At 45.5% G+C, this 23,994-nt stretch overlaps 1 long non-coding RNA gene across 4 annotated transcripts in view; it reads right to left on the reverse strand.

Annotated features, from left to right (window-relative positions):
- LOC311442268 overlaps positions 1-19,855 on the reverse strand; it is a 28,592-nt gene extending 8,737 nt beyond the window's left edge. Inside the window, exons 1-3 of one of the 4 annotated variants that reach the window (XR_014696542.1) lie at positions 19,734-19,855; positions 13,282-13,395; positions 1,048-2,738 (exon numbers count right to left, since the gene is read on the reverse strand). This is a non-coding gene — a long non-coding RNA (uncharacterized lncRNA). Of the gene's footprint in view, positions 1-1,047; positions 2,739-10,069; positions 10,417-13,281; positions 13,396-19,733 lie in introns of those variants that run through there. The other 3 variants (XR_014696540.1, XR_014696541.1, XR_014696543.1) reach the window with 3 other exon arrangements.
- Positions 19,856-23,994: the final 4,139 nt, after the last annotated feature.

Consider the following 23,994-nt stretch of genomic DNA (forward strand, 5'->3'; position numbering starts at 1 on the left):
CTGCAACTGGCTACTGCAGGGATGAAACATGTTAGAACTGGAGCTGCTAACTACCTCAGGAAGAGAGCCTCAACTCTCTTTGTTACTCAGTCTCCCGTACCACTTCCTCTTTTAAGGCAGGAATATTGTGACCACTTCCACAGCTGCTCAGTCCCTTCTGTATGCTATGGGGCCTGTGGTGTCACAGGAGCTGCTCTAGCTCCTGTTGCAGTAGCAGCCCCAGCGCAGCAGACTTATTCCTGCAGCAGGCACTGCTCCCTTCTCTCTCCTGTGACAGGAGCCAGATGCAGTTAAGTTTCTGCATAGAACTTTCCATCTCCAGCTCAAAGAGCAGGAGGAGATTGCCATTGTTAGCGACAACTCCTGTGTGTAAGGAGAGTTAAGGATTGCGTTCCCTCTGTGCACATACAGATGTCTAGCAAAGAGGTCCTGAGCTTCCTCCCTTACTTACTTCATCAGTGTCAACGGACTCTAGCCCTGAAGGACTGGGCCATCACCAGCTGATGGGAAATATTCTGAAAATTGCTTCCATTCCTGAACACCAGAAACACCCTGCAATAAACTGTAAAACAGTCATAACTTATAATACAACTTGGAATATAAGTATTTTCTTTTCTTTCTACATTTCCTGTTACTTTCAGGCCCCTATTAACGAGGCAAGCGTTTCACTGGAGTTTAGTACTTTCAGTAATTAATGCAAAAATAAATATTTCTTCTTAGTTCAAACAATTTTTCTCTTCTGGATCAAAAAATGAATGCACATTTAGTATTATACAAAATCAATATTACACAGGGTATGGACCATGGAGTTCAGGCTTACAAGGTGTAAACAGATATTACTCTGAAAAACACATTATGGGATTTGAATCCAGGATGTAGACTAGCATAGTCTTTTACTTCTGTTTGCAAAATACAGTTCCATAAAAAGACTTTAAAAGCCTTAACTCATTTGCAGTAAACGTAGTGTACTGGTAGCAAGGCATTTATAGATTCAGAAGATTTTTCAAATGATAAAATTCAAAACGTTCATGTAACTCTAAGCGTGTGTTTTGTTTTGTTTTGTTTTTTATAAAAAAAGTGAACTCAAAGGCTTACAGCTTTTTATCACATATAGTGGGGAAAACCAAGAATGTGGCACTTGTGCTACAAGAATATATACATTATTCTTACTGTTCGATAAGGAACGTTTTATACATTCCTCACACAGCAAAGTGCAACTGCATCTTTTCAGCTCTTATATAGGTCTGACAAAGTATTTTTTTCTCTCCTGTTCAAAGAAGCCTTCCAGCATTATATTCAGCAACAACAAAAAAATCAAGACATGCAAAACAAAACAAAAATATGATCTTTCTGTTTAGAACCATTGCACATCTCACTGATGCTAATAGGGATTTTTCTTTCTAAGAACAGTTATGTGCAACAAGTCATGTAAAGCTTAGCTTATTTGGACATCCAGTTTTGTTTCCAACAATGTGTTCTGCATACTTGTGTAAAGAACAAATTTCACCATACTGTTTAAGATTAGTGAGAGTTTAAGTCTTGTTTCAAAAGCAGTCAGCTACACAGGCAGGTAAAAGGGAAAAAATATAAGAGTTTTTTCCATACTGCAGAAATTTTTTCAAAAAACAATTTTGTAATAAACATGGTAGCATCACCATGCCTTTATCTGGCATACAAAAGAGAAATTATACTGACATGAAAGTGGAAATCACTTAATTGAGAAAGAAAAATCAAGGCATATAAGGGTCTACACATCACGAAGTCTTTTATACAATATAACAGGCCCTCCACTTACATTTCACTTATTGTAGAACTTATACCCCTGATTCCAATTTTAATTAAGTAGGCAACCTTAGGTTTCAGATTCTCTCTTCTTCTTTCCATTGTCTATTAAATCACTGTCTTCTGACTGGCTACTGCTAAAGACTACAAACTGTTCTTCTCCCCGACTTGGGTATGATCTTCTGGAAGCAGCTATCAATCGGCTTTGCTCCTCTAACCAAACAACAACCAAAACTTATTGGACTTCTGAACTTACTTAACTCCAACCTTAATGTTACTTCTCTACCACATATAAATATTTCTAAACAAACACATTATTAAAATAAAATATTCTTATTTTCCTAAGATTTTACCCTATCAAATCAAAAGATGTTTCAAAAACCCATTTCTCCTATTAAGATCTCTCCCCTTAAACCTGATTTTCTAGTGTTTTTGGCCTGTAGAATGAGGCTTAGGTCAGTACAAAGGAGAGTTTAAGGCTTTTGGTCCTAAACATGAGTCCCTCATTGAGATCCTCCAACTGGGGGCTTTGAAACCTAAAATGAGGCTTTTAACAAAAAATAAGGCTGTGTCGTTGCTGTTATCTCCTGCAACTGTGAGCTGGCCCAAGCAGTCACAAGGTGGCGACTGTGGTCCACGTCTTCATCCTCTGCCTTACCACTACGTCCCACAAACTCAGCCTTCCCTCTCGTAATTTCCTCCCCTTCTGGGATAGCAGGCGTGGATATTTACCATGGAAGGCATCAGACCGAGACTAGGTCTTGAGTTTCAGACAATAAATATCTCACATTACCCGATTGCATTGTCCTCCCTCAGTGAGCTTCTGTCTGAAGGGGGCTGGCTGTCCACGAGGCTGTTAATCCCACATATGCTGTAATGAGGACGTGTCCCATAGTGTCTGTAGTGTGACAGAGGTGGAACAGCTGACCATATAATCCATCAAGGCCACTCAAAACCTATAATTGGAGAAATTTAGGAATACAACGTTCATAGAAATCAAATTCTTCTGCTTTTCTTGAAACTAAAGAGCCTTTCTCCCCCACTATTATATCACAAATATATATGTTGTTATATGTTATATATTATATATATATATATATATAACTGGAAGCATTTTCTAGGGAAACATGCTTGGCTGATTAGCAGTAACGCCAATGGGAGCCCATAGTAAGGAAAGTCCTCCCATGGGCACTGAGGCATGCAGGTGCTGTATGAACAGATAAATGGAAGCAATGCCATTTTCAGATCATTGCCTCCAATAAGTAGGCCCAAACCCCTTTAAAGGCCTCTCTTCCTTGGGTGGCAATCTAAGATGAGCTAAGAAACCAAAGCATGAGGTTCAAAGGAAAGTGGGCATGAGATTTTCTTCCTGGGCTGACTTCCCATGTGGCATGTGTTAAAAATCAAGCATGGCTACAGTGGCTCAGAGAAGCACTGAAGCCTACTCCCACATACCTTATCTCTGACTCTTCTGCAGCCCCTCCACCTCTGACATGTACCTGAGACAAGGCTCTGGCAGCTCACAGTCCACATGTGGTAGACAGAATCAGGACAGAGCTGCAGCTGCTCCTGAAAGGAACAGCTTTTGGGCTTGAAAATGAGGAAGCCAGGGGTGTAAATACGAGGGATAGAAACAAGTTCCAGACCCTTTCCAATTCCACTTTCCTTTCTCACCATTATACAGTAATTCCCTGGGGGTGGTTTGTATGACCATGAATCGGGATGAGACCAGAAGCCCCAGGACCTGCTACCTCTATCACAGTGACCAAGAGCCCTACGCTGGCAGCACAGTTTACGAGTGGTTGTATACAAGGCAACAGGCAACCACATTGGGTTGAAATTACAGTTAACCTTTGACTTCAATCCCAGTTCAGAAAGCACTGAACTTCTTGCTAGAGTGGGTCCAAGTTTAGCAACTAAACTGAATGTTTACCTTCAGTATTGCAAACCCCTCTTTTCACGTGTCCTACTAATACTTAAAATACTGAACATGCCAGTCTCTGCTCATACTTTTGCATCATTAAGAATATGCCAACTGGGGGATAGTGCTAGGCTTTAAACAGCCATGGTGAAACCATTTTTTTATGCAAAAGCTGAGGTTCTGAATGAGATCAGTGATGGGGAGAAATATTTGCAGCGTAAAGAGGAGGCACAAAGAGAAGTGGAGTTGGTCAAGGCAGTGCATACTATCTAAGGTGGAACCAGCAACTGCTCCCAGGCCACCCAGTCACTAGCAGCACTCTCAGAGCAAGGTCATCCTGTCTTCCTGACCACGGTATGGGTCTTCCACGGCTGTTTTGTGTCCCATCCCAATACACCTTGAAGATGGACACAGGGGCTCAAGCAACCAACCCTGCAATACTTTGGAGGGTGTCAACCCAAGCAGCTGGGATGGGACAGATGCACTGTTATTGCCACTTTCCATCCAGAGACCACAGCAGAGATTTAAGCAGCCTAAGCAGGCAGCTTCAAGGAACCAAAAAATCACAGGTAAAGATTGATGTAGTTGAGACTTGCTGTGCATACTTCCCTCATTGCTGTTGTGAAAGGAGGCAGCTCCAGACAGCTTTGACACCCCAGAAGAGATTTGGCCTACCAAGGTGGGAAGCTCAGCTGATGACAGTGATGGTCCCATTGCTTCCATGGGTAGATATTGCTTGTGATTTTCTCTCCTTCTAATGAATTCATCCTCACATCTGTGCCAAATCCATTTGTTCATAGCCCATAGTTGTTTTCTTTTTGTTGTTGTTGTTGTTGTTGTTGTTTTGTTGTTTGTTTGTTTCCCTTCCACCTGCCTTTCTGATTACCTTCCTTCCTTAGGGAATTAAGAAAAATGGCAGTGGGACAAAACCTTTACCTCAGGTAAATCTCTCGCTGTCCCACTTGCAAATTTGCTCAAGCAAACTGGGAGAGATTTGGCCTGTGAAGGTTAAGTGGGGGAAGGAGAGGGGAGAAGGCTCTGTCTGTATCAGAACTGATCTTTGCTGCTGGGTTACAACTAGACAGTGAAGCAAAAGCCAGCAGAGTTTGAAGAGGAAGCTCAGCCAAAGGTCACTAGGCTGTCCTTAGAAACTCGTTATCAGAACCTTGAAAACAGGGAGGAAGGTCATATGAGCTGACTGTAGCAATAACCAGAAAAGGTTGACTGAGTTGGGGGAGCTTATCATGCTCATTCATCTAGTTCAAATGACGAGGAAAGGGTGACAAGGGGACAGAGACTTACTGACACAGGGATACAGCTTACCCTGGAATGCCAGCGGGATACACTGTCACTTTTTGTGTGAAGGTCTCAGTGCTTTCGGTCAGTTATTCAAGAGATATAGAGGGAAGGGAGTTCAGACATGCCTTTTGCCAGAACTGGCCTAAAGGAGCAGAAAGATTCAGAAGTGAGAAATCCTGGCAAGCTGAATCTGGGCAGAATCTCATTAGCATTTTTCTGGTCACCTGTGAAGTTGTCCCTGGCCACTTGCACTGTTTCTCGCATCTTAAGGCAAAGTAAGACCTTCAAATCTGTTGTATGAATGTAAATCAAAACCACCTTAAAAATATTTCCTAATATAGGTGACCCCAGATGTGGAGCTGCTCCTTCTGGATACATACACCTCTTTTGTCCATGGGTTTCCCCCTTCTGTGGCATGAATAAGACCTTTCTTCTCCACATTACAGGCTAGCCCCAAACACTTTGGCTCCAGAGGCATTTGTTTTATTTAAATTTAGGTGCTTGCTAAGCAAATGGAGTCTCTCTGCTGATGTCACTGACCAAGTACATGCAGCTGCTTTCAGTCGCTGAACTTTGTTGTTTCCTACAGGGGTGAACAGAGTTCAGACTTGGCTGAACTCCCGAATGCATGAACCCAGACAGCATGGAGTTCAGCACCAGGCAAAGGTGTGCTGAGTGCACAGGAATGTAGTAGAGACCTCTGGGGCAAAGAGTTCCCTGCTCACAGGGCCATCACTGAAGAGACCCTGACGGTGCAACAGGACTGGCCAGAGTGGGTAATGCTGCACCATCCAGCACCACCTGAGTCCTCAGCATGCAGATTAACAGAGGGTAGGAGGATGTCGAGCTTTCCACAGAAGTGACTGTTGGGAGCACTGAGTTTGATCAGGTGAGCACAGATGAGCACAAGCCTGCTCCTTGCTGTAAACCTTTATGCACCAGTGGTCTTGCACCTCCAGAGGACCCAGGGATGCTGTTTGCTCTCCTTTCTGCGCACCATAGAGGGAAACAACAGTTCAACACAACCAGGGGAGACCACAGAACAAAACCAAGCATCTGTTGCATTTGCTGCCTTTATGTACTGAAATGAAAGATTCACCAGAACATCTATTAGCAGGAGGTCATGGCAACCCTGTCTCAAATGAGCATTAACTCTGTAGCAGCCTCCTAACCATCTCCCCTGCAGCTTCTTTCCCCTCTCTTAGCACTACCGTAACAACACGTGCTTGTGCTGGGATGTGTTGCTATCATCACTAAAGGGAAAGCAGGAACATTGAAGTCACAGCACTATAGAACAGTGTTTTCCCTTCCTTTGACATTCATGTTGTATTTGTACAGTGGACCCCCTTCCCTGACAACCAAGCTACATCAATAAGAAAGCTGGCACAAGCAACAGAAAGAATTATTTTCATCTAGTTGTTGGCCAGCTTGTGATCCACTGGAGAAACATCTCAAAAGCCTTGGCTGCATTTTTTTTTTTTAAACAAGCAAAACTTTCCCACCTCTAAACACTGCAGGACTGCACAGTAATTTCTAGTCTCCCCATCACTGATTATATTTGTGCTGCTGGAGAAGTCTAAGAGCTAGTGGAAGATCAACATCTCCCCCTGCTCTGAGCTGCAGATCGTCCTTTAGAGGAGCCCAGCACACAGCTCAGCATGGCTCAGCACCCCGGGGTGGGCAAGCTGCGAGGCCATGGCGTGTAGCAGCCGATCTCACAGCCACCAGGCCCTGTCCAGCCCTGGCAGTTCCCCGCATGCTGCGGGCACGCAGCACCAGGATGAATCTCTGACCTTTTGGAGCGCTCCCACCTTTCAGAGCACTTTCTCCTGGGGACTGGCTCTGTTTTGATGTTCCTGCTTTGACTTCGCCAGCCTCAGAGGAGTTTAACCAGGAGGAATATGTTTGGCCTTATATTGGACAAGAAGGGGAAGGGGGTGCATGAGGAAGCTTGCCCCAAAATACCCTCCCTGGGTTTGAAGAGCTGGCAGCAGCTCTTGCTGAGCCAGCTGTATGTCTTTGACACAGGCTATATTGACCCAATGCTCTGGGCACTGGCACAATGCTGATAAAATTCTTTCAGGCCAGAACCTAAAGACCTGTGAACAAGGACTCCCCGTATGCCCCAAGATCTGCAGCTGAAAAAGCTCCCCAGTAACAAACCAACCTTGCAAAAGGGATGCAAACCCTTCTAACAAGCAAGGAGAAGGTTCCCATGTTGAAACACATCACAGCAAGCATTTGTGTATCATGAACCCTCTTCATGTCAGCAGGAGTGATGCAGAGAAGCAGCCTGTCCTAAGCACCAGCTGAGCTCGGAAACAGTGCTAAAAACAGACTTGCCACTATCATGCCAGAAAATTAAGAGCTTGGCAACAGAGGGAGATTCACCGGCAGCAGCACAAACATTTCCCGTACAGAACACTTTATTTCTACACCTGGGTCCTTCAAAACCCACTGGACTGCACTGCAATAGAGCTTTAATAGTATGAGTACTGGGAAATGAGAGGAGCAGAGAGTTTCAATTAATTTCAATCTCCAATGCACAACAGTGATTCAACCAACAACCCCATTCCTTACATGTTCAAACCCTTGAAAGGGGGTCTATATTGAACTTTTGGCTTTCACTGCACATCCAGAAACTCCTCAGCAATTTAAGTTTGCTGCAAGGCTGAAGTTCCCCGAGTGTTTACACAAGCCAAGGAACAGCAAGCAATGCGCAGTAGCTGCCAGCAGGACAAAGCCTTCGGGGTGGAGCACCGGGACCCAGAGATTGCAGCCACCTCTCCTAACTCTGCCTTCAGGAACTGACTCATTCCTTTTTCTACTGGGAAAGCAGAGATGGGAAAACAGGAGCTGGTTGTCACAGGAAGATGGAAAAGTCAAAGAGCAGTGCTGTCACTGTCTTTGTTTTGAGACGTGCTCCTGCTAAGGTGCAGGAGAAGTCACCGTCCCCTGCAGCACCTCGGAGCAATTTCCTTTCCACTACAAGCCAAGCAGCCCTGCATCTCTTGGTCAGGTTCCCTCCCTCTTGGAGAGCAGACACATTCCTTTGCCACTGCCTCTCAGCTCAATGTCAGGTCTGCAATGTGCCTGGTAGATAAAGCAAGCCCTATCAAGACCAAGTGCGTTCTTCTCTATCACTGTACCTTGATCCATTGTACCAGATCTTTTTTTTTTTTTTTTTTTTTTTTTTTTTTTTATCAGCTCCTGGAGCTGTGGGAAGCAGCTGGAACTCATGGTCTGTGGGAGGAAAGGGCAGCACATCAAGCATCTCAAAAATAGAGAGAGCAGAAAGATTAGACAGGCTAGACTCAAACTAAGTGAGGCAGACAAAGCCCATAACCCCTGCCAGTAGGGTGAGCAATGCAAACAGTGGATGCCTATATCTAAAGAAGAGATTTTTTTTTTTTCCAGTCACAGCAGAGGAATGTGTTTTAAGTAGCTGCCTCTTGGCCTTTTGTTTTTTTTACTCCTCCAAAGACAAACACCAGTGTGACGCCACATCCAGCTTTACTGAAGTGCAGAAGGAAGTAGCTGGGAAGGAAGGGCAGATCACAATGACAAAATCCAGGCCAGCCTAAAAGGCAGACAAGCACAAACACTCCTGCTTTGCCTGCTAAATAAGTAGATATTTATCTACACAGCCTGCTACCACAGCCTGTGGATTTTTTCCAAATGGAAAATATGTGCTGGGCTTTGGGATGCTCCAAGCAGCCTGGAGAACACAGGGAGTTCAACTCAACTGCTCCTCAGGTTTGCTTGGTTTCTTTAATGAGCACCCCAGCACAGAAGGACCAGACCTCAGCTAACATGAGCAGGCTTCACAGCCTCCAACATGACTGCATTCCTGTTTACACCAGTTCAAGAGCTATGTGGCTGCTGCCTGTTTTTCAAGCTCAAAGCAACTTTGAACCTGCGCAAGTACAAGCAGAAGAGCAAAATGAGGCAGTGACCCACAGAAACTTGTCCCATATGAGGTATTTCCATGGAGAACCAACACGGGAATGGTGCTGCCTGCCCTGGGTACTGGTTCAAACTGGGTGCTTCATTCACAGAGGTCTGTACCTATGCCAAGTGTGGACAGTGTCTGAACACTATTATAAATAATCATAGATAAGGTGCCAGGAAATTGTTTCCAATTCCTGCTGTTTTTATTACAATCCCTTCTGTATTTTGTACTCTCCTGAAGATCAGCAGTGTCTGATTTCAGGGTGTAGGAGAACTTCGTGCTAAGAACATCCAGCCTTTTGCTTTCATAGTTATGCAGAATCGTCCTTGTCACGAACCCGAGCACACCACAAAGGATCACAACCAGAAGGCAGAAGGAAAGGGCCCAACTTGAACCACCCTTCAAATAATCAGAGAGATTAAGTCAACTTCTTGAACAATTAGGCTTGGCAGCATTCAGTTCTGTCAAATTACTCCAAGGGTATTTTTTTAGTAAGCAAACGTTTATTAGAAAATGCAGATGTACAGTAAGCACAAGGAAGGTTACACAATTTTATCGTCAACTGTCCTGACCTTCAGGGAAAAAACTCTCCAGCAAAGCATAGTTGCCATAAATACTTACACTATGACAAAAGATGATTGAAATGCAAGCTATTGACTGGGTACTTAGCCAAAACGAAACCTTATACCTTTCAAACTGTGAGCTATAAAGACCAGCAAGCTTTATCACAGTGTGATACACTGTCCTAGAGTTTAGAGGGCAGGAAAATGCAGCCGACATTTAGCACACAACACTAATCTATTGAAGGAAGTACTTTTTCAGGTGATACAGAACTAACTTCTTGCCGAGTTCTAGAGCCAACCCAAGCAAGTTCATAAAAGGGTTAGGCAGATCAATGGGGAACTGGCTCACCAGCAGTCTCATGTCCTGGGCTGTATCAGGGGATTTCCACGAGTATAGTGCACACCAGCAAGACATCTTTTAGCGTCTGATGGATGAACTTTTGGTCTGACTCGTTTGTTGCAGTCAGTGAGCTGAGAATCAAGACGTAACACTGCGCTTCTTACCAAGTGTTTGAAGCTCAATTTTGTTTGCACAAAGTAAAGTGTCCTTACCTGGAGCAGTGGGATTTTACACACTTGTTTCTCAAGGTGTCCCATGCATTTAGTTCTTCCTTCCATCTCTGGTGAGCCTGAGCAGAAGACAAGCCACTGTCTCCGACAAGAGCAGACACTTCTGCACTGGGCCTGCTCTGCTTCTTGTTTGTGAAGTATTACAACACGCTGTGCAAACAAACAGTCCAACCACGGACAAAACAGACATCTTATATTAATCCCATGCATGGGATTAGTCATGCTGATGTCGCAATCATTGATATCATGGGTAAAAACGACGCAACGAAGGGGAGTTTGAAAAAGTTCCATCACTGATTACTTGAATTATAAACAAAGATGTCCAACTGTCCTCTGCTAGCCCAACAAGCAGCTGTACCTACCTTTTGCCTGCCATCTTAGCTCAGGACTGCACTGGGGCAGAATCTCTGCCCCACCTCTGGAGTGGGCTGCCTTGCTATCACGATTGCAACCAGACAGCAAAAGCGTGATTTTACTGCTTTATATATGTTTATTCAACAGTTATAGGTACAATTCTTTGCTATCTTAAAGATATACCCTCATCTCACCTTCAGATGACAGAATTATATGGCAGAATTCCTGGTGCCAACCACACCGTAAGATCTTACATGGGTGAACATCTTTGTTCAGGGTGGTGCGGCACCAACATGGACCTCGAGCAGGGTCATGGTTGCTGCTATGCCAGTAATATTACCACTCATTGCTTGCTCTGGGTTTAGAGCATGGAGAAGAGTCTTAAACAAAATTCACTGGTAACCTCATTAAATTCTTTCAAGTTAAACACATCTTTTATTCATCCCTCCCATTCCCTAGAAAACACAGCTGTACAGCTGTGATGCTCTTACAGCTTTTGATTTAATCTTTTTATGCAGCAGAGGAGGTGGAAAGATGTGTGTTCAAATACAGGAAGAAAATCAAAAGATTTACATAGCAAAAGCAACTATGGAGAGTCAGGTCATTGGACCACAGCTGTACAGCAGGCGGATAAACAGATACTGGACTGGTTTTCTTAGAAGTGAGCAACCAGTCACACGGACTGTGCAACTGCTCTCTCTGCTCTGCAAACACAGCCTGCTATCCAAACACCAGTATAAGTACTGGCATTACCCTGTATGCCTTTGCTATTTGTTTGCATGCATTTGTCTATATAAGGTGACTCACAACAGATAGGACTAGGAGAAACCCAGGGCAGAGGTTATAACACAGGTGAAGTCATCACCTCCTCATTTGTCTGACAACACCGTCATGTGTAATGGGACTGACTGCAGCAGGCTAACTCCAGAGAAGCAGCAGCCCTGGGTACCAAGAGAACCAGGCCCACACAAGCCATGCCGCAAAGGACAGTGAAGAATTTGAGCCCGGGACTCACCTACAGCCACCTGAGGGCACATTTGGGTAACAGGCTGATATAAATCAAGGTTTTTGGTCCCTGCTGAATTGTTTTCCTCTAGCACAGATCAAAGTAAAAGTGGTGATTTTTAGGTGGTGACAAAGGAGGTGTAGCTGCAAGCGGTGTACGAGCCGCTCCCTGCTTTAAGATGCAGTGTTCCAAAAACAAAAACAAACAAACAAAAAAACTTGCACAGATTTGTCCTCAGATTTCATCCTTACCTACTCCCAGTTATTTTAGTTAATTATTCCCCCCAGCACAGCCAGTTCTGGACTAAGCAGACTAGCAAGCATTTATTTACATCCCTAAAGAAAGCAGCAGCACCAAGTACCAAAGCCTCTGATAGCAGCCTGCAAGTGGGTCTCCTGCACAGGCACAAACAAATTTCACTTTCCCTGCATGGTCCCACTCCAAGCTGCTGTGGCTGCACTGGGCTGAGCTCACAGAGAAGTCAGTGGCCAACGAGAGGCTGCCGTCGTTATGGCATTGTCTGGTTTTAATTAAGCCATGTCACCCTTCTTGAGGTAGGCTTGGTGGGGAAGGTGGCCTGCTTGCTTTGTTTGAAGGTATCTGAAAATATCTTGTGAACAAGCGGGCGGTGCATGGTCACTACAGTTTGGCAACACGTGGGGCTACAGCAACCGTTAAACTGTTATCCTGTGGTTTGGGTGAAAACCTGCATTGAAAAACATCACAACTTATCTTGAGATAAACTAACTGAAGATGAGCAAGTAAGTGATATGCTCTTGCGACAGAGAGCTGCACAGAGCCCCAGGCTACGCAGAGCATTGCCAGCTCCTCCATCACAAGAAGCTGAGTCCAAGGGCCACCTAGCCTTGTCCCTTATCCTGAGCAGCACCAGATGCTTCCCAAAGATGTGCAAAAACCCTAGCTTGCTTGCACAGATCTCAACCAGCCCTCCAACACCTTGGGACTGGTTTATGTCTGGACATAGAACCCGTTAACCCCTTGGGAAAGCATCACCATTCATTACAACATGAGGTTGCCTCACTTTGCACTCAAGAACCTGAGTTCAGACACTCCTTCTCATTGCATCTATGGCCTCACCAACTTGTGGACACAATGGGAGAGACATAAGTAAGCTCACTTAAACAATGGCTAAAATGATTTATTTCACAGCCCAACCATCCTTCTGTTAAGTTCTCCAATTTTGTGGAAACAAGCCCCAAACAGGCTGAAGATGTTGGGAACAGGAGGTTCTCCCCAGCTGCCATACAACACATACCATTCCTGGGTAGCTACTTGTTGCCATCAATTGTGCTAGAAGCATCACCAAACCCTGTGACACAGAGGATTTGAAGCTTGATTTAAAATAAAAACAGAAGGAGGAAAAAAATGAGGCAGCCTTGACAAGATCTGCTTGACTCACCCTGGCTGTGGCATTTAATGTTGTTGGAGAATTGCTCCATGCAGGGAGTGATTCAGAAAAAGCTCAATGAGGAAAAGCTTGTGACGAGGGAGACTCATCTGCCTTCCTTCAGAGCAGCTGCCTGGCTGCTGAGGACAGATGCTCTTGGCACGTTTATGGAGATGGCTCATTTATAGTAAATGAGCAACGCATTCAATAACCACACATTTATGAGACAGTTTCTAATCAAATCCTTCCTCCAAGCAAAGATAAGAGCTATCCTCCGTGTTTTCACCATGAGCACATGACAGCTCCAGCTGTCTGCATTGTGCACAGCCACCGCATTGTGCAAGGATCCACCAGGCTGACGTGACAATCCCAGCTCCAGGGCACCGATCACTGCCTAACTGCGAAGATCTTGTGCTAGGAACATACCCGAATTCTGCTTCTCGAGCAAGATGTCCCAGCTGTCTTTGGTCCACCCGAAGATCACGTCAGTGCCCTGAGCTGCTCCACGAGAGCATGCAAAGCACAAGAAATGTCTTCTTACTGTGGGTGAAAGAATATCATTCTGATGGAGCTGCCATTGCTCTACTGCTTCCTCCCTTGACTTCTCTACACTACTGTGATGCGATGAGACAAGGGCTGCCTACCCTTGGGTGAGACAGCTACAAGCAAGAGGAGCAGTCCTCAAGACTTTCTCCTAGAGCCACAGCAGCCTGCCTGAGCCAAGGGGAAGCATGCTGCATGTTAGTTGAGTCTGCTCAGATAGTTGGTGAAAGTGTGATTCACCTGGCAGACGAGCAAGTACGTTAGTGCTGTCCTTAGAGGAGCTGAAAATAGGAGGAGGAGGTTTCTTCACTGCTTCGCATTGCCAGGTTGGTGTCTTAGGAGTCAGAGACAACCCTCCATGGTCTGGGTAAGGATCAACCAGGCAGAGGAACTGAGGTCTGGGGAGAGATCTGCATGAGCTAGAGACCACAAAAATCGAGTTGCTGAAGAGGAAGGGCAGTCCAGTCAGACAAATGTGTGCGTTTTATCTAGACACCACAGCAGATGCCAGTACAAAATGAGGTATAACGGCTGCAGGAGCTGGCACATGTGAAAGAAAGCAGCTTCACAAGAAACCATGTTCTGGGAAAAGATCAGCTGGACCTTCAAGGTCTGTGCCAGGAACCTCCTGCAGCTGGAGAGACTTCAAACACTCAGGCTTTGCAGGGGTGGACGCGGTGAGATATGGCTGTGATGGAGACCCAGTGAAGGGACCTGGCCAACACCAAGGCAGAGGGGGCAGAGCCTTCTGCTCACTGCACACCCACCTCCCCATGCTCCTCTTCACCTTTCTGATAACTAGCAAGGCCTTTCAGTGGTTTCAGCCTCTCCTATCAAGTCTGTCTGTCTCAAATGCATCATGTTCCTACACATCTTGAAGGAAAGGAGAAATCCCTCGGTGAGCAAGTAGGATGGGGAGGCACATTGGTGTTCCTGCGCAGGAAAGGGCTGCAGCTGCCTGCCTCCCTGCCTGACCAGCAAACACACAAACACACATCCCCAACGAAGAAGTAGCCAGGGCGCAGGGGTCTCCAGCTGATATTTGGGGGATTTGTGAAGGAAAAGAGGATAGTGAGGGGTAGTAAGAGTTACTGCGTCACAGGTAAGTACAAGTGAAGCTGGACTTCACCAAACCTCCTCCCAGCCACACAGCAATTTGTCCCTTGCCTAGGTTCCAGTTCCCTCTACGGGCTTTCTCTCTTCTCAGTGAGCATCACAAAGTGTCAGCTCTGCTGCAGGCAAAGAGGAGCAGCCCCAGACTAAAAGCACTGGCACAACACAGAGAGGATTTTTGGTCCAGGTCCCAGTTTTACTATTGGCATCCAGAGGCATCTGCTTATTCCATGTCTCCTTTTTATAGTGGGGCTGTCCTGTCTCCCAGCAGACACTGGATCCTGGGGAGTCTGCCTGCTTTCAGGGTATCACACATCCCTCCAGCTGCAGTTTTGCTCCCCCATCACCCTGAGCAGAGCAGGTGGAGAGGGGAGAGGCCAGGCTGCCTGCCACCACAACTCTCCATGTTTTTGCAGAAAGATCTGCTCAGTGGAGGAGCCCTGCTGGATTTCTCCTACTTCTGAAATTGTTTTTTCCTTTCAGCTGATGATGACCTACATAATAAGCAGGTCACTGGAACATCAGAGATTTTTTCTGAGGCACAGGAGAAAAGCCAAACACAATTCCCCCGCTGTGCGTGCTTCCAAGGACAAAGCAAAATGCTGCTTCCCAGGGGTCATTCAGCTCGAGAGCCAGCTCTTCCCATCCGAAATCAGTGGGAGCTGCTGGGATCCCGCTGGGGAGACCACCAGACCCTGCTCAAAACAACAGGCTAGTGAAGGACCATCTCCATGGGGGGGGACGAGGAGAGTCTTGGGAACATCAGCCATCCTCACATGGGCAGCAAATGCGCCACGTGCAGCCCCTGTGCACATGGCTGCGAGCCCGTGCAATGGCCTTACTGCTCGAGATTCAACCCGCTGTGCAAGGCAAACTCATTGAACAAGCAGCAAAGGGAGGGAAGGAGAGAGCAGGAAGATGTGGAGGGGACAGGTTGCTGTAATGGTCCTCATGGTGCAACCCATCCCCAGCTGGAGGTAGAGTCTCATAGCAGTGAACCACAGGGATACAGGACTGAGTCATTCCCAAACAGAACACTGCCTTGGCTGAAATTCAGGCAGGCAACAAACAGCATTAGAAGAGCCTGAACTTAATTTGCTTCTCATTCTCTAGTCATTTCTGCTCCTTTGCAGAAAGCATTCCTACAGGGTTGCTGCAGTAAAGTGTAAGCTGGAAATGAGAAGGAATTGAGGAGCCTTGAGGAAGGAAGACCTTGGGATATCCCTTCAGCATGGTTTCAGGCACAGAACCAGACCATCCCAAGCCATTGTCTTCAGCACTGCTCTCCCTAATCTTGCAGCTGATCTCTCCCCACTTTCAGCCCCCCCAAACAGGAGAAAACACTGCAAGATGTAGGCCAGCATCCCTAGTCTCCCCTCCGAGCTGGTGCATTGCTAGCAGGAAGCTTGCAGCTCCCTACCCAACAGTCAGGGGAGATTATCTGTTACTGAAACGGGTGCAACACGATCCCACCTGGGGCTCAGCAACGGTCCCAGAAGGACAGAGCAAGCGGGTAACCAGAGCAGAGAAGGGAGAGAAGCTCTCGCAGCCTGACGGTTCCCGGAGCTTCGGTAACAGTAGCAGCAGCTTGGTAACTAGGTCACACTTATGATCCTTAATTAATCCTGAAGAGCCCCCATCTGCCATGGGGAAGATGGCAGATAAGTCAGCTCATTAAGCACACGAACAGGCCAGGGGGAACGTCATACCCTAGCCTAACCCCCGGAGGCATGGGGACAAAATCCCTTTTGGAAGCAGTGACTGCTTTGCCCAGCCTGCGCTCAGCCAGCAGACGCACCGGGCTCTCCCTATTCCCCCCGAGGAAAGGAAGGCAGCCTCTTCACCAGCCACCACACAAACCACACTGATATAAGCCATGAAACAGGAGAATTCTTGGAGAAAAACCAGCCCAGGGGAAGGCAGAGATTGGCTCCAACAAAGGAGCTTTACCAAGTCCCAAGCCCCAGCTCCCTGTGCTGTGCATACTCTGTCATCCCACTCTTCTCCCCACGCCTCTGGGTGCTGTGCACCCCCTGGAGCCCATCTCCTGCGAGGTGGCTGTGCACATAGGTTCAGGTGGCTGATACCTGGGAGAATTGCCCAGGTGCCTGTGATCTGTTCTGCCTCCAGAGCCTGTGTTTTGCATCTACACATGATTAATATTAATGTCTTGATCTGCTTAAGTCCCCCCATCACAAGCAGATAAGCTCAGATAATGCTGATTGGGTTTTCAAGTCCCACTTCTCCCACCTGGGCAATGAAAAGGCAGCCACCAACAGCAAAACATAACAGGGCTTCTGAGAACTCAGCCCAGAGCAGGAGTATTAAAAACAACGTTTTCAAAGAAGCAATGGGTGACTAATAAGGCATAAACTAGCAAAAGGTGTTAGATGGGGGCAGCTTAGTACTGAAGCCGTGTCTCCAGAGACCCTTATTAAGGTGTCACTTGTGCTCACTACCACCCTCAAAGGCACTGCGTGCAGCAACGTGCACATCTGACAGCACACCAGGGATCAGATGTAACTGCATATGATTAAACCAGAACACGTAGCAGGTAGAAAAGTTGCCAGGTAAACATAAAACAGTATTTCTACCCAAAGAAACTTTGAATAGCAGAGCAACTGAGCTCCAGCCATATGTACCATCCCTGTACGTGCTCTGATCCAAGTGCAGCTTGGTGGGAGACCACACTGCTGAGGGGTCGATCCATGAAAACAAGGTCACTGTCACATTGGGTCACTAGACCAAGAGCTAGAAGCTCATGGGATGGCTGCAGGAATTTTTGGGCAAAGTGCTGTAACCTGCGAGAAACTCTTCTCTCTGAAGAGAATAGACTTTCTAATGTATATTAAAGTTCCCTAGGGTAAACAGAGCTCTATATAAAACCACAGCACAAAGGTCGATCAAATGATCCGTCACTAATGCTAAGCCAGCAACACACAGCAACTCTCCACCCTCCCTTGGTTTGATCCTGCATTCAATTCAACATGAGAAACTGGGCATGGAAGTAAAGAAAATTACTTAACCCTGTGTTTTGATTTTCAACATTTCAGTCTTAATTGCATATCTGATCCCTTTTAACTTCTTCGTTTTACAGTCTTTGCATTTCCATCTCTTTCTAGGACATTTCCTAGAATCAGCTTTTATTTTCCTTGACAAGGGCTGGGGGAATGCACAGTTATATGAAAAACCAGGTGAACCTCACCCCATTAGGTGAAGAAATTCCTGAAAGACATTGGAGGCTCCATGTTATCTACCATGTCTCCTGGAGATACAAGAACAACACCTTAAATCTTTTCCAACCATTACCACCACCCCAGGCCAATACCTGACAAGACTCAGCACACCAAGTCAGAGACTTCAAAAGTTTGTTCCTCTAAGCCACCTAATGTCATAGGTCTAAGCTGAAATGGCGTTCAAATCTGCTGCAAATACATCAAGTCAAATAACCCACATGCAGAAGAGGCTGCCAGCTAGGTCACAGTACCCAAGGAAACTCCCATCCCCAGCTCTCCTGGCTGCTCTTCACTCGTATTCCTCCTGGTACTGCCTCTGCTGTTTGGCAGGCAGATTGGCCCAGGAGCCTTGAAAGCAGAGCCCAGAGCTTTGCGTGACTTAGGTTATTTGTGAGACAGTGCAAATAGAGCATTTGCCAGCTTTTTGAAGAGTTCAGGACAAAGTCAAATGAGGAATGGAAGCCTGCTGTACTCCAGTAACCCGAATACATTGTAAAGGTTTTCTGGTCTGCCGCTCACAATTTGGAGTTATAAGATACTAATTTCCTTTCTTGATATTCAGCACTGGCTCATTCTCATCTATTGCTGACACTCTTATCATTTTAATAACTTACTGATGTCCTCTATCCTTATCTGTAATCTTTAGAACGTGGGGGGGAAAAATAAGTCTTGCACCTCAAAGGTTAAGCAACAAGAGCTATTGCAACACAGCAGAGAAGTCTCATGGGCAGCAGGCACCAACACACTGGGAGATGAAAAGATTTGCAGAGAAAGGGGCTGGACACCAAGCTCATCCTTCCACATTTCTGCAGGCTAGGGCATTGCACAGACTTTTCTCCCACTCATAGGAGTGGGTTTGGCCCTGTGACGTTTTGTGCTCCCATACACATTTGTGCTATTTTTTGATCTCTGAAACATCTTCACTTAGTGAGGCATCCTTCAGCTCTCCACTTTCTATCACCCTTTGGATTCTTTCTTTCAAGAAGCTAATTCAAATTAATTATACAGCTATAACAACTTATACTACTAACAATTGAATATAACAACTAATTTTGTAATTATAAAGATTTCCTGGCCATTGATGGAAACAATTAAAGATCGAAACTGCTTTACACTTCCCTTTGGTTATTGCTTGCTTTCTCCAAGGCAGTTCTTCAGACAATTTCAAGACAAGCAATATCCGACACTGGACAAGAGGAAAAGCCAAGCAGGTAATGGAAAAGTCCTGTTGCCTCAGTGTGTGCTCATTCATGGGATGACCCACACTCAGGAACTCATGGTTTGGGTCTAGTCAGGAGGGGTTTTCCCTCACTTTATCATGTCATCAGCAGGTGTCCTGTTCTGATATGCTTCTACTCTTTACTTCATTGAAATGTTGATTCTTGCAGAAGAAATTAAAATACCATGTGCATAACAAAAGTGCTGAAACAAATCTCAGTAACTAGCCTTGCTGGTAGGTGAGAGAGGAGCAAACAAGAGAATGAGGGCAAATGTGAGGCAAAGCTCACAGCAGATGGAAAGAGCTGTATATGAGTTCCTGCTGTGTACTGCACAAAGCTAGACAAACTTGAGGATGCAGGATAAAAACGAGACTCTTTCAGATTTCCAAATCTGAAGCAACTTGAGTGAAGTCAAGGAGATATTCTGGAATCAAGATAAATCAGCTGGGCTCTAACTTGCAGCAGCCCCCACGAGGGAGTGGTGCCCTGCAGCAGAAGGGCAGGGTACCTGTAAGAGGAAGGTATCAGCTTCTGCTGTCCCAGCGGAGCGTGAGTCATGCCCCTGTAATGGGACTTTACCAAGTGACTGAACCCCTCCACATTCACGGGAATTCCATGGGGCTTGGCAAACGGGCAAAAATGCCCTGACCCAATGCCCTGTGAGGGCTCACAGGCCGATCATCAATTTTAAAAGACATTCAGCACACTGGTGAGAAAAACAGCTTGGTGCTTGTTTGCATGAGATGGGGTAAGAAGCTTGCCTCACCTGTGCCTATAAAGCAGGAGTGCTGCTCAGTCACTCGACAGATCATGGTTGCCTCAGCATTCAATAGCTCCTCCAGGCAGATTGAATTCTCTGGTGGCCACAGGGTCCTAGAGAGAAATGAGATTTCCGTCACGTGAGAAAGACATGGAGGGCACCGGATTCAAATGAGGAAAATCTGCTAAAGAAATTCAGCATGGGAGGAATTGCTGCTATGCTACTCTTGCAACTCTAAAGTTTTGCCTTAAAAGGTAAAGTAAATTCTAAGAAATGCTGGTCTCAGCACTGGAGATGAAAATTCTCAGATCTAAGCCTGGAATTTGAGTCTGGATTAAATCCAGATGTCAAGTTCATATCCACTCCCTTAGAAGATTCAGATCTCAATATAGACAGTGGCTTGTGCGTGGGGAGGAAGATTGTTTTTCTGTCTTGCCTTCTCGTGACACGGACTGGGTGGGAAAAAATAAGGAATGTGTGCATCTGAGTTGAGAAGTGGGCAAAATGTTGCTAATGTTACGTGCTTTCATTTGGATAAGCTGGGTATAGAGGGGCTTTGACTCTTGCATTTCTCATGAAGTACCTAAATGCTCCCTTAAAAGCATAAAATCCCTTAAAATTCCAAGAAAGGAGCTAGCTGCTGACAGATGTGAGACTGGGTGAAGGTTACACACCTGTGCATCACATTTTGCTTCCAGGAATACTTGGAAAACTTACCCAAGATATGAAGAATGGGAGGGAAGTACTGAAGGTACCTTCTACTCGAGCCTCCCTGATAAACCAGTAGCATGAAAAGAGACCATCTTCCACAGCAATTATTCATGCACAACTGCAGAAAACCCCTGTGGTAGGGGATTTTTTCTTTTTCCATTTAAATTTCAATATGGGAAACACTTTCTATGGCTTCTCATCCATCTCCCAAATTGCTGGAATTTAACCTTTTTTCCCCCTCTTGCAACTTATTTAGCAAAGAAATGGACAAATCATCAGAATGGAATGGGCTTAAAAAAGATAAAATCAGCAGAGACTCTCGGGGGGGCTGAGCCCTTCCCCTGACCTACCCCACAGATCCATCTTCCTCTGAAGCCAGCTGGTGCACAGAACCTCAGGGGCTCTTCCCAGAAGGCTGCTCTGAAACATGCTTACAGCCAGGAACTACCCAGTTTCCAACCCAAACTTTTTGAAGGTCAGTTGAGTAAGTTTGTTCTCACACCAGTGCTATCCCTGCAGCTTAAATAATTTTCCTGCTCTATGACATGCTGCTCCATCCTTTCAGAGGCAGCCGTTCCATCTCCCCTGCCTGCCATATCTGCCAGCTCCCCCTGACCAGCTCCCATCCATCCCAGGATGGGCTCCCTGTTCTCCAGTCAGCCAAAATGGTGTTGCCTGTTTTGTGGCTCCTCCTTATTGGAGTACAGCAAAGGGTGTTTGTGTGCCAGTCCAAGCTAGTTTCTCCTTAGCCCTGTGGGATGACAGTAATATGTTGCAGCAATAAAATACCATTTAACCCACTGAAACCCTAAGAAATTGTAGTTAATGGCAGCTCTATTAGTATTTACTTTACTTCCAACATAAAAACTCTGGCAATACTCCAGGATTGTTGAGAAGACACACTTTTCCCCTGATTTTCCCCCCTTTTATTGGTCCCAGAGCTCACAATCATCTCTGTGCGCTGACAATGACATGGTCCTTCAGCAACTCTCCAAGATCAGGGTCAAGTTAATGGCATTCCACTGCTGTTTAGCTCAGTGCAACTCCTGTCATGTACAAGGTTAAATAAATTCACCAAACCAAGCTCTAAAGAAGTGTTATTATGGCATCTGATTAATAGTGCAGATTGCAGGGAAGTCTGACAGGAAAGCCGAGAGCTCTGCTTCACTTGGAGATCTCTGTATTGTAGCCAAGGTCACTGTTTCAGCTTCCAACCTTGAATTAAGTTTGAGTAAAAAGCAGATGTTCTTCAGGCTTTCTACTTGATGTGTACACTTCTGAATGCAAAACCAGAAATTTCTGAATTCCAGCAACAGAACAGACTAATTTACTTCATCTCTCAGCCTTGCAACATGCTAAGGTGCTGCTATTAAGATAATCAGGATAAAGAAGCATTATCAGATTTTTGTGGGATTGAACCTGCTTTGGCAGGTGTCCACAAGCGATGAGCTCTGTGCTCTGCTGCAGTCCTCTGCCAGTGTACTTGCACAACACCTCTCCGGTGCATCTTACAATGAAACAAGTATTCCCTCTGCCCCTCCTAAGTCAAGCATCATGATTACTGAATATGGGAGGAGTGGGAGGAGAAAGAAAAATACCGTCAACATACTGTAAATTAAGCTTATATGACTTGATTTCTGTTGTTAAAACACAAATTAATCCTAGATCCTAAATCTTAGGTTCAGAGACAACTCTGCTCTATGAACACTCACCAGATATCTGCACAGTAGAATTCTGTGGTGTTTCCTCATTTTGAAAAATAAGCGACGTGATTCAAAGATTCAGGGTAGGGAGACAGATGTTGATGGCTGACCATGGAAGAGTGGTAATCTGAAACACAGATTAGGTATTTCTAAATTTGAAGTGCTTGACTATTGTATTTTGCAAAATGCAAATAGCTAAGGCATGTAACACTAACTGAAAGCCAGTTACAAAAGGAGAGCACTCTCCATGACCAAGCTACACTAATAAATTGAAGCCTCGTCCTTGTGTTACCAGGTGACCAAGACTCCTGTTAACACAACCACTATACAGACTGAGGTCAAATGCCATAGCTGTAGTTCAATCATTTATTTACAGAGCAAAATAAAACTGTTTTATGTTGTTTTATTTATTTATTTTTTAGTTTAATGATGCTCACTGATGAAAGAAAGCTTATTGCTTAATGTAACTTCTGCATTATGTTGTTGGAATAATGAGTTGTTTAAGATCAAGACTTCTTGACTTCTTAAGTCTTCATCAAGACTTATTAAACAATGCCACAGATTCCTAATAAGCAACGAGCAAACTGTGGTTAAAAAAATCATTCAGCCCAGTCCCATGCCTCTGCCTTGTAAGGTCTCCTACTTCCTCAGGGCTGCATGAAAAGGGGAGAATTCCGTTCCCTTTCTTAATCCAGAGTTTAGCAATGAGCTGAAGTTGACAGCAAGCCTGTTATTGAACAGCATTTGTGAAGCTTGCCTTCCTCTGGATCTATTTACTTAGACTATGTTTACATATTGTGACCAGCACCCTCCAAGCAAGTCAGTAACAAAGAGAGGAGGGCCAGGCAAATATCCTGCTAGTCTTCCCCCTGCCTTCCTACACAGGAGCTGTCTAAAGATTAATCTGCAGCATGCAAATACTGACCAGTGCTTTCTGTGTGTCTTTTGTACCCAAACTTCAGTTGAGCAGCGAGTTCTATGTCAGTTTTGTGTTTCCCCCATCACTGTACTATGAGTGCCTTCTAACAGCTATGTTACTTCTGAGATACTTGTCAAGTAAAAGTGAGCTTTTCCTCTTCAAACCTCTGTACCTGCTACAAAAAGTACATTGTCTGAAAGGGCCCTAGATCCGGCTCCTGCCTGGGTAAGGGGTATGTGAGGCTGGGCCTGGCAGCACTCTGCCCGAATCCTGTCTTCTGTAAAATTATTATTTCGCAAGATGGGGGGGAGGGAAATGCATCATCTTCCTTCTCTGTTCTTCAAAGTTAGCATATCCCTTACGGGAATTAGCACTATGGCAGCTTGGATAGCCAGATTTATCAAGGGAGGTCCTTTTATCACTATCCACTTGTAGATATTCTAAAAAAAAAAAAAAAAAAAAAAAAAAAAAAAAAAAAAAGATAAACTTCAACGTTCACTGCAAACCAGAGAATGCAAGATTTGACTTTGTTTTGCTGCTGCCATTTCCACAAGGGCATTATTAACCCCCAAACCCTGACCGTTGGCACTGTGCCTCAAAAATGAGGCAGCCTGAGCATCTCTGCCAGGGGAATGGTAAGGGCCAGGGTCCTGCCACCACCAGCGAGCCCCCCAGCTGCTTGAGGGCTCCGCGGGGCAGGGGGGACACAGGCATCAGGGGACACCGGAGGTGCTGGGTTTCCACTAATGGCACCCAAGAGCCAGCCACAGGGCCAGAAACTGGGCTTTTTTCTTTATGGAAAGGATTGTTAGGTATTGGGATGGGCTGCCCAGGGAAGTCACCATCCCTGGAGGTCTTTAAAGACGTTTAGATGTAGAGCTCAGTGATATAGTTTAGTGGAGGACTGGTTAGTGTTAGGTCAGAGGTTGGACTA

This window comes from Aythya ferina (assembly GCF_964211825.1).
Source record: "Aythya ferina genome assembly, chromosome: 10".
Taxonomy (NCBI): Eukaryota; Metazoa; Chordata; class Aves; order Anseriformes; family Anatidae; genus Aythya; species Aythya ferina.